Source organism: Miscanthus floridulus, chromosome 10 (genome assembly GCF_019320115.1).
Source record: "Miscanthus floridulus cultivar M001 chromosome 10, ASM1932011v1, whole genome shotgun sequence".
Classification (NCBI taxonomy): Eukaryota; Viridiplantae; Streptophyta; class Magnoliopsida; order Poales; family Poaceae; genus Miscanthus; species Miscanthus floridulus.
The window spans coordinates 58,829,985-58,839,759 of record NC_089589.1 but is presented as its reverse complement, the minus strand read 5'-3'; positions in this window follow the sequence as shown (position 1 = coordinate 58,839,759).

Here is a 9,775-nt window from a genome sequence, read left to right as displayed (position 1 = left end):
ATCGCTTTTTTGCCCTCGTCTTCAACCTCCGAGTGTGCACTGATTTTTGCCGTAACACATCGCCGCCACCTTTTGCGCAAGGGGTGGGATGGGTATAAGGGCGGCTGGGCTCGCAGGGGCCCACAACAAAGACGCTAGACCGTAGGGCGGTGCTACTCGTCTCCAGTAGCGTGGTTGCGCACCGCTGTACGGCGGCTGGCGTTATTGCGGCTGTGGCGGCGGAGTGGCATCGCGAGTAGGCAGGGGCGGCTCCGACGGACGGCTGGCAGTGGAGCTGTGGCGACTGTGGTGGCTAGGGTGCGCAGCGCAAGCGCAGCAGGTAGCGGCGGCGGCGTGGAGGGCTAGAGGCCGGGGCCAAGGTGGCCGTGCAGTGGTGGCGCTGTGGGGAGCGTCCTGGGACACTACTCCCATGCGGCGCTGGCCAGGGGCAGTGGGGCTACGCGACCGCAGTACGAGGGAGGGGGCCCAGGTGGCGCGGCCTTCTCGAGCATGGAAACAACACGGCGGCGGGAGACAAGGGCTGGAAAAACGAAGAACAAAATCGTCGGACATGGAAGGCCTCGCTAGAGAAGAAAAGGTGGCGGCGGTGTGTTACAAAAATCAGTGATCAGCTGGAGGTTGAAGACGAGGGCACAAATCTCATTGCCCCCACCTTCTCTCTCAGAGAATACAAGAAAAATAAAATAATGTGTCCGGTGTGTTATGGCAAATGTATACGATTTGTAATGGTACTGGGCATATTTCGCATTTGGCGGTGTCCAATAGCATATTACGCATTCGAACGATGTCCTCCAGCAAAATTTCCCTCGTTTTTAACATATTATTGTTAGATATATGTGTATGTGTTTATATTTTCCCTTTCGTATAAGGGCGTCTTTACATACTTGTACATATTGGGCCCTTCTACTCAATACAAGCTCTATTCTAACATGGTATCCGGAGCCTGGTTCCACTAGGGTTACCTCGTGGCGGTCGACTTCTCCCTGCCGCGGTGCCGCCGGTTTGTCCTCGTCGGCTTTTCCCTACACGCCGTCGTCGCCTCGTTGCCGTCACGACTTGTTTTCCTAGTGCTGCCGTGCCTTCTTCCTGGCCGCTGCCACGGCTTCTCTAGCCACTCGTCACCGTGGTAGTCGCTTCTCCAGCGACTCTCTCTCTCTCTCGCTCGCTTGCTCGAGGCCCACCGGCTCGCACTCTCGCTCGCTAGCACAGCCTGCGCTCACGCCCGCCGGTGCACCCTCTGACCCGGGTTCGCACGCTCTCGAGCGCTTGTGGGGCACGCGACGCCAGGCGCGGCCCCACCGCTAGGTGTGGCCCCCACCGCCTGGGCGCGGATTCCAGCGCTAGGTGCGGCTCCTATGCTGCTGCTCCGCGACCTTACTTCTTGAGCATCGGATGTGGTTCTGTTGTTGCTCCGCAACCTTGTTGCTTCGTGAGTAGCTCTGCTTTCCTCTGTTTGTTAAGCATTGAGTAAAAAAAGAGGCCATCTCCTCTAGTTCCTTCCTCTAGTGGTGGTGCTCCAGTTGCACGATGTCTAGTGCTTTTCAATGGCACCAATTATTTTGATTGGGGTTCCTCGTATGCAGTGGCATATACGTGGTCTTTGCCTTTGGAAGTTTCTGAGCTGTGAGCTGCTTTGTCTAGTCTTTCCCTCTCCTCCAGTGCAGCCAGTGATTCCTACAAGAACCTCAGAAGCCGACCAAAAAAGTTGGGAGAAGCTTATGATGATGATCTAGCATCTTATATGTCTCACTTTAGAGCCTATCACTACGCCAGATTTGCACATCACTGTCGACCTCATCACTGCCGGATTTGTGAGAACCAGCAGTGATGTACCTTCACTGCCGGTTATGAGCTTGAAAATGAAAAAATGATTGGGGCTGGGCTAAAACCGGCAGTAAAGGACCACATCACTACCGGTTTGTCGCTTGAACCGGTAGTGTTTTGGCGGGCACTCATCAGTGCCGGTTTAAGCCAAGAGCCGACAGTGATAGGGCTCTATCACTGTCGGTTCTAGCCAAGAACCGACGGTGATAAGCCTACAACACAAAAAGGCTGCAGCCGTCCTCTCCTTTTTCCTCTCTTCCATTCCGAGAACAAAGACGCGCGTTGGGACCCTTCCCTCCATTGTTGCGGCTGCTCTTCACCATGAAGCTAGTGCTTGGATTTTGAAGAATGGCTTGATCTTTTTGCTTTAAGGTTAATAACAAACATCGACTTCTTTGATTTTGTTGCATAATTAGCTTCGTTTTGATGGCTACATTGCTTGATTCTCATTCTAGTTCTTTCTCCATTCTAGAGAGCACTTTTCCAATTGGACATTTGTGCCAGGCTCAAATTGTGGTGAATCCATCATCCAAAAGGTTGGTGTCTATGAACACATTTAAATTCCTAGCTAATTATTCCATGGTGGTCAAGATCATCATTGTTAGTATGTGATGCTATAATTAGTTCTTAGAAGTAGAGTAGAATAGTTGTTCTTCAATATTGTGCAATAATTGTTTTTTACTACGATTTTCAATTTACAGGGCCGGGGCTACCAATTTCAATTTTTCAATAATTAGTGTACAATAATGTTTTCCAAAAATGGTACTTTTGAGCTACAATTGTTGTTCATGAAGCTCGATTTCTTATTAATTCTTTGTAATTACTGTCTTAGTATTTTTTTTTGTGCAGAGATGGATCGAGAGTGGATGCATCTGTCCCGAATGGACAAGCGGTACATGCATGGTGTTAGCCAGTTTATCACCGATGCCAAAGCCCATGCTGGGAATGGGAACCCTGTCTTCTGCCCATGCAAAGATTGCAAGAATCATACGAACTTTTGTCAAATTAAGTCTATACGATCGCACTTGATTACCAGGGGGTTCATGCCAAACTATACAATATGGACTATGCATGGCGAGGTTGGTGTGAATGTTCTGCGGGAAAACGATGATGATGTGGACATGCCTGACGTAGCCATCCATGATGCTGAGGAGGAACCCGGTGTCAACACAGAACCTATGGCCACCGTTAATAATGTGTTTAGGAACACACTAGCTGACGACACCGAGGATAACGATGGCATTTCTCAGCTGCTACGTAATGTAGAGACCGGATGTCTTAATGAAAGACAACTGAGAAAGCTAGAGAAAATGAGACAAGATGGCAAAACACCATTGTATAGGAATTGTCCAATGAGCAAACTGGAAGCCGACATCATGCTGTTAGAGTTCAAATCGACAAACGGATTGAGCGATAAAGGCTTCGATCAGTTGTTAGGTATAATAAGGAAAATGCTCCTAGAAAAAAACGAGTTGCCAGAAAAGACATACTTGGCCAAGCAAATGATCTGCCCCATCGACCTCGAGGTTGAAAAAAAATCCACGCGTGTTCCAATGATTGCATATTGTACCGTGGAGAAAAATACAAAGACTTGGACAAGTGCCCCAAGTGTGAAGCTCCATGGTACAAGGAAGGGCCGTCAGATGAGGGTACCAAGACCAGAGGAGGTCCCATAAAGGTCGTTTGGTATTTCCCTATAGCTCCCGGGGTGCATAGGTTGTTTGCATGTGCAAAGTCAGCCAAGCTGTTGCGCTGGCATGGCGAAGAGCGTAAGAAAGATACAATGATGAGGCTCCCCGCCGATGGGCATGACTGGAGGACTATCAATACTATGTTCTATAAGGACATCGGTGGAAAGGTAAGGCACCTTTGGTTTGCTTTGAGCACAGATGGGATGAATCCTTTCGACCAGGTTAGAAGCAATCATAGCACCTGGCCAGTGACACTCTGTATATACAACCTTCCACATTGGGTCTGTATGAAGCAGTCGTACATCTAGATGCCACTACTGATCCAAGGGCCAAGACAGCCTAGGAATGACATCGATGTGTTTCTAGAACCAGTGATCGATGAACTAGTGGAGATGTTTGAAAAGGGTGTCCCGGATGTTTGGGACGAGTACAAAAAGGAACATGTCACGATCAAGGGAGTACTTATCGCTACAATCACTGACCTACCGGTCGAGGTTCGTTGTCCGGAGAGAAGACAAAAGGCTACACTGGATGTGTCGAGTGCTTGGACGACACCGATGCGGTAAATCTACCAAATAACTCAAAGATAGTTTATATGGGACACCGTAGGTTCCTACCTAAGGATCACCCTTACTGTAGGAACAGAAAAGATTTCAATGGTACTATTGAGAAACACTTAGCTCTAAAATATCGAGACGTGCCTGCGATACTTCGAGAACTCAACAAACTGGAGGTTGTCCTTAGGAAGGGAGACAATGCAGTAGCAACGCCTGATGGGAGCGTTTGGAAGAAAAAAATGGTTTTCTGGAAACTACCTTACTGGCCATTTCTGAGTGTACGCCACTGTCTTGATCCCATGCACAGAGACGGATGACTTTGGTTTTGAGGTTATTATCCGTTCGCCATATGTTTTCCATTATCCCGAAGAAGAGAAGTTCGATGTCGAGTGGGAGTGCTTGTTCCAGCTATACCAGAAACGCGATCTCAATGTTCAAATGTTGACGCTGTGGACTATGTAAGTACCCTACACGTGCGATATTACAATTACCTACTCTCTCGAGACAAATTGTTAACTTTTGAGCACTTCCCATGATTTTATGTAGGTGTATATCAAAATTTTGCATTGTAAAAAGCAAATGGGATTACATAGGCTTCTTGGACCCCTTGCGAGTCAATGAGAGGACATGTCTAGGCCTCTATGGATGTGACATGGAAGACCTAAAATAGAGATTGATTGCTGTTTTCGACGAATTCACGATGAAGAAGAAAACCCACATACTTCTAGCCTACAACAGCGAGTATGCATTTTTGGCTTTTAATTTTATGCTTCTTTTTTCGTTAAGATTATTCGATAATTAGGATTCTGTGATTGCAGCAACCATTTCGTCTTCATTTGTGTAAATCTTGCCAAAAATCTGATCGAGGTGTGGGACTCGAAGAAAAACCATTTCATCATCTGGATGCACCGGTGGCAGTGCTGAATTAGTAAGCGATCCTAATAACTATTATTTTCTAGTCACATATACCGCTTTCTAATGTTTCTCCTTTTAATGTTGCTCAGTGTCCGAAGAAGACATACCGGTGGGACGCCGGTCCCATTCAAGGTTGTCGAAATGGAGGGGAAGTGCCTATCACAGCCGGCGGGAAACAATGAATGCGGGTTTTATGTAATGTGGGCAATGCTTCGCTACATCGGCGGGAAATCAGAAGAAGCCGATAAGTTGGTGTGTATAATCTCCATTTCATTTATGTCTATTAATAATTCAACAAAATGATTTACTGTTCCTCTTTGGATATCATCTTTTTTGAACGACAGCGCAAGAAATTTAAACACGAAAGGCTGCTAGACATGGAGATCGTCGCACTACAATCGGAGCTGGCAAAATTCATCTTAGCCGAGGTATTGGAAAAAGATGGAATATTTTCTATTGCACAATCCGTGAGGTACAAGAACCAGTATGGCCTAGAGCGGTTCGCCAGATTATTGTAGGAAGTCCGAGAAGCATGTGTGAAGTCCAAGAACATTTTTTTTATTTTGAGGGATCGAGATGTGGATAAGAACATTTGAATTGTAATCGTAACATTTGTAATGTTTAATATTGATGGACCTGTCGTCTATGTAGCGTATATAAAGCGAAACCCGATTCCACGAAAAAATATAAATTAAAATAAATTATAAAATAATAAAATACGAACGAGCCATCACCGCCGGTTAGCAACAAACCGGCAGTGTTGTCGTAACCATCACTGCCGGTTAGAAGGAAACCGACAGTGTTGACTTGCTCAACACTGCCGGCTTGAACCATGAACCGACACTGATAGTTACGAGAACACTGCCGGTTTGATCCATGAACCGACACTGATATTTACTACAACACTGCCGGTTTGAACCATGAACCGATAGTGTTGGCTTGCTCAACACTGTCGGCTTGAACCATGAACCGACACTGATAGTTACGAGAACACCGCCGGTTTAATCCATGAACCGGCACTGATATTTACTACAACACTGCCAGTTTGATCCATGAACCGACAGTGTAGGCTTGCTCAACACTGCTGGCTTGAGCCAAGAACCGATACTCTTAAAGCAACCGTCACTGTCGGTTGACTCTACAAACCAGCAGTGTTGTTCAACTGGACACTGCCGGGTGAAGCCAAGAACCGACACTGTTTCCTGTAGATCAGTGTCGATTTTTAAGGATCGACAGTGATGTCAACCCCTCATCACTACCGGTATGCCACTGTCGGTTCAAAATCCAGCAGTGAAGTGGGTTTTTGAACCGGCAGTGATGTCCAGATCTGGGGTAGTGTATCGGACATGGTTGGATGATGATGCCCGTCCTAGGGCTGTTCTTGTTGCCAATATGGATGAACGTCTGGCTGCAGATGTGGTGCAACTTGAACATGCTTCTCAAATGTGGGCTTTCCTTTGGCAGCGCTATGAGCCCTCTGGTCAATCTACCTATATTGCTGCTTTACGCCAAGAGCAATTGTTACAACAGGGTGTTAGTTCAATTGAGGAGTTCTTTCGACAATAATCTATAGTATGGCGAGAGGTTGACACTATTGGTCCTCAGTTGTCTCCAGTTACTTGTCATTCCTACAGGAAGCAACAAAGTCATCTTGAGCTTCGGCACACCTATGACTTCCTGACTCGTCTTTGTCCTGAGTTTGAGCCTCTTCATGCTCAATTACTTGCTCGCGAGCCATCTGTGTCCTTGATGGAGTCTCTTGCTATTGTTAGTAATGAGGAGACTCATCTTCATGCTACTTGTTTGCTTCAGTCGACCTCCTCTTCAGTTCTGGCTGCTTGATCTACATCCTCTGCAATTCTTGGTTTTGCTCCCAAGGGATCTTCTTCAGTGGTCTCTGGCTCTAGGACTCACAGTTTAGGTGGACCTCATTGTGATCACTGCGACACAGATGGACATATCAAGGCTCCTTGTTACAAGAAGAAGAGGCAGCAGGCTCAGTCTCGCCGAGGTGGGTGTCCCTCACAGGATCCTGTTAGTGTGACTACTGGTGGTGTCTCTCCAAGTACTGGTGGCTCTCAGCATACTGATACACAGGAGTTACTCATGTTGTTTTGTCGTCTTGCTACCTCTATACCTACTAGAGCTGCTGGTTCTATCACTCCTGCCCCTACACTATATGCTGCTAACTTGACCATGCAACTTATTTTCTACTGGCCAGCTCACTGATCATGGTTGTCGTGTTATTCTTGATTCTGGCTCTTATCATGTCCAGGATCTCAGCATGGGTCTCTTGGTTGGTAATGGCCCTCATCGTCGTGATTCTCAGCGTCTTTGGGAGCTTAATTGGCTTCGTCTTCCTTCCGCTGCCTCTGCCAGTCTTGCGGGCTCTGCTTCTGCTACATTGGCTTCTTCCTCTTTTGCCTAGTGGCATCATCGGTTGGGACATTTATGTGGTTCCCGATTATCCACTCTTGTTCTTCGTGGTATTTTGGGAAATATTTCTGGTGATGTTTATTTAGATTAGTGTCAGGGCTGTAAACTTGGCAAATACCTCCAACTTCCATATCCCTCTAGGGGGGTCCTTTTGACCTTGTTCATTATGATGTATGGGGTTCTGCACCCTTTGTTTCAAAAAGGGGGTCATCAATGTTATGTCAAATCTATCAATGATTTCTCTCGTTTCACACGGGTGTACTTCATGAAACATCATCATGAGGTGTTATCCATATATCAGACCTTTGCTCAGATGATTCGTACTCAATTTGATACTCCTATTCGTGTTCTTCATGCTGACTCTGCTGGGGAGTACCTTAATAGTAATTATTTACTAGTAGTCACCACATCGATGAATGGAAATGTACTACATCTTCAACAATCTACCATGTTGTATATGTTGATATCAACTTTTGCGCATAATACTACTCGACTTACAAGATTTTTTTCACGTATCATCGTATCGGAAACTTGGCTTATACTTCCTCCATCTCAAATTATAAGTCATTTCAATTTTTTGAAAAGTCAAAGCATCTCAAGTTTGACCAAATTTATATAATAGAATACTAACATTTATGATATAAAATAAATATCATTAGATTCTTCATTAATTATATATTCATAGTATACTTATTTTATATTATAAATTTTTATAATTCTTTCTGTAATTTTGGTTAAATTTAAAATGCTTTGCAAGAATGACTTATAATTTGAAACTAGGACTGACCGCGCGTGTGTTTTGTTTTCGCGCCAGTGTGCTACTCCGCGTCTCCACGCATGTACGGTGGTGCTGGGCCGGGTGTTCATGTCGGCTCAAGCGTGCATTTATGTGTTTGGGCCTTTTCTGGGCCTGTTGGTCCTATATGCTTGTGTAAGAGACGCTTTATGTATGGGTTGGCCCGTTGTTTCGGTGCGTGTATTTAAGAGCTAATGTGGATGCCGTATGTATAATTTATTATACTGTTCTTTGGTACACGTGTGGTGACATTGTTTTGTTTTTCAATTATCTGAATGGAGCGTATTTTTTATGTCGGTGGCGTTTGTGGTTGTTCGTGCATTCTTTGCAGCGGATGTGTCTTTGTATCCATGTACTCTATCTATATGTCGTCTCTGTATGCTGTAGCGTTCGTTAGAGATATATACGTACACATATATGCCGTCACGAACTTACTGATGTTATTTTTCTAGATTAAACTGATAATAAAAATGCCTAAATTTCTAACAATCCAAAAACCTAATGTTAGGCAATTTTCTGTCAGTGGTTTTGCTGCTGCTTTGAAGCCAAATAATTTTGATGGCAAGAATTTCATGATATGGCGTGCTAAGATGGTACTGTGGTTAACTGCGATGAACCGCTATCACGCAGCACAGGGGAAGCCTGAACAATTTACTCTTGAGGAGAAGAAAAAGTTCTTAGCTGCCGATAACCTATTTCGAGGCGCCGTGATCAGTGCACTTCATCCCAAGTATAAGAAAAAATTACATATCTTGCACATCAGGCAAAGAATTATGGGATGCTCTTGAGGCAAAGTTTGGAGTTTCTGATGCTGGCAGTGAGCTGTACCTTATGGAGCAGCTGTGTAACTACAAAATGGTTGAAAACCGTTCTTTGGTCGAACAGGCTCATGAGATACAGGCGCTAGCAAAGGAACTAGAACATTTCCCATGTTTGTTGCCAGACAAGTTTGTGGCCGATGGTATAATCGCTAAGTTGCCACCTTCTTAGAGGGATTTTGCTACTTCTCTAAAACACAAGAGACAAGAGTTTAGCGTGACTGAGCTTATTGGATCTCTTGATGTTGAGGAGAGGGCGAGAGAAAAAGACAACCGTGGAAAAGGAGTTGAGTCTTCCGCTGCCAATATGGTGCAGAAGAAAAACTCATTTGCATCTCGTAATAAAAAGAAGAAGAACATGCAAGAGAACAACAATGCAAAGCCTAAGCAAACTGCACAGTTTAAGAAGAAAAACAACAAGAAAGGTGGAGGTTGCTTTGCTGACGGGAGTGATGAGCATTGGGCAAGTGCATGCCTAGACCGCAAATATAAGCAAGAAAAGAAATAACCAAACGTGGTGATTAGTGAGACTGGAGAAGGAACATCTGGGTATGGTAATTTTTTACCTTTTATTCTCTCAGTTTGTCTTTCACCAGAGTGGTGGATGGACAGTGGTGCTAATATTCACGTGTGTGCTGATGTTTCTTTGTTTACCTCCTATCAGGCCGGTAGGACTGGAGCCTTGCTGATGGGAAACGGTTCGCATGCACGTGTTCTTGGTGCTGGTACGGTCGTTCT